This window comes from Glossina fuscipes, unplaced genomic scaffold (assembly GCF_014805625.2).
Source record: "Glossina fuscipes isolate IAEA_lab_2018 unplaced genomic scaffold, Yale_Gfus_2 1, whole genome shotgun sequence".
In the NCBI taxonomy this organism is placed as follows: Eukaryota; Metazoa; Arthropoda; class Insecta; order Diptera; family Glossinidae; genus Glossina; species Glossina fuscipes.
Window position 1 is genome coordinate 8,085,486 of NW_023998415.1, and position 315 is coordinate 8,085,800.

Here is a 315-nt window from a genome sequence, read left to right on the forward strand (position 1 = left end):
TGTTCAACTGAAAAACGAATCATAAAAGCGGATTTAAATACAAACGTCCATACACACTACGGTAAGTCCATTTATAAAAATTAAATTCAAAACGAAAGTAAATAAATAATACATAAAAAGCTTTTATTTAGATTCATCGAAATATATTGAAAAATATTTTTTTTATTTTACATATATATAAACTTATGTACAGATCGGCTTTGTTGCCTTTCTGAATGTAGAAAGTTCTTCATTAATTTCTATGTTCACATCGTCACTTATTTTAACTTATGGAATTGATTGTGTACGCTGTTGTTGCTGTGAGCTAAGGTTTGC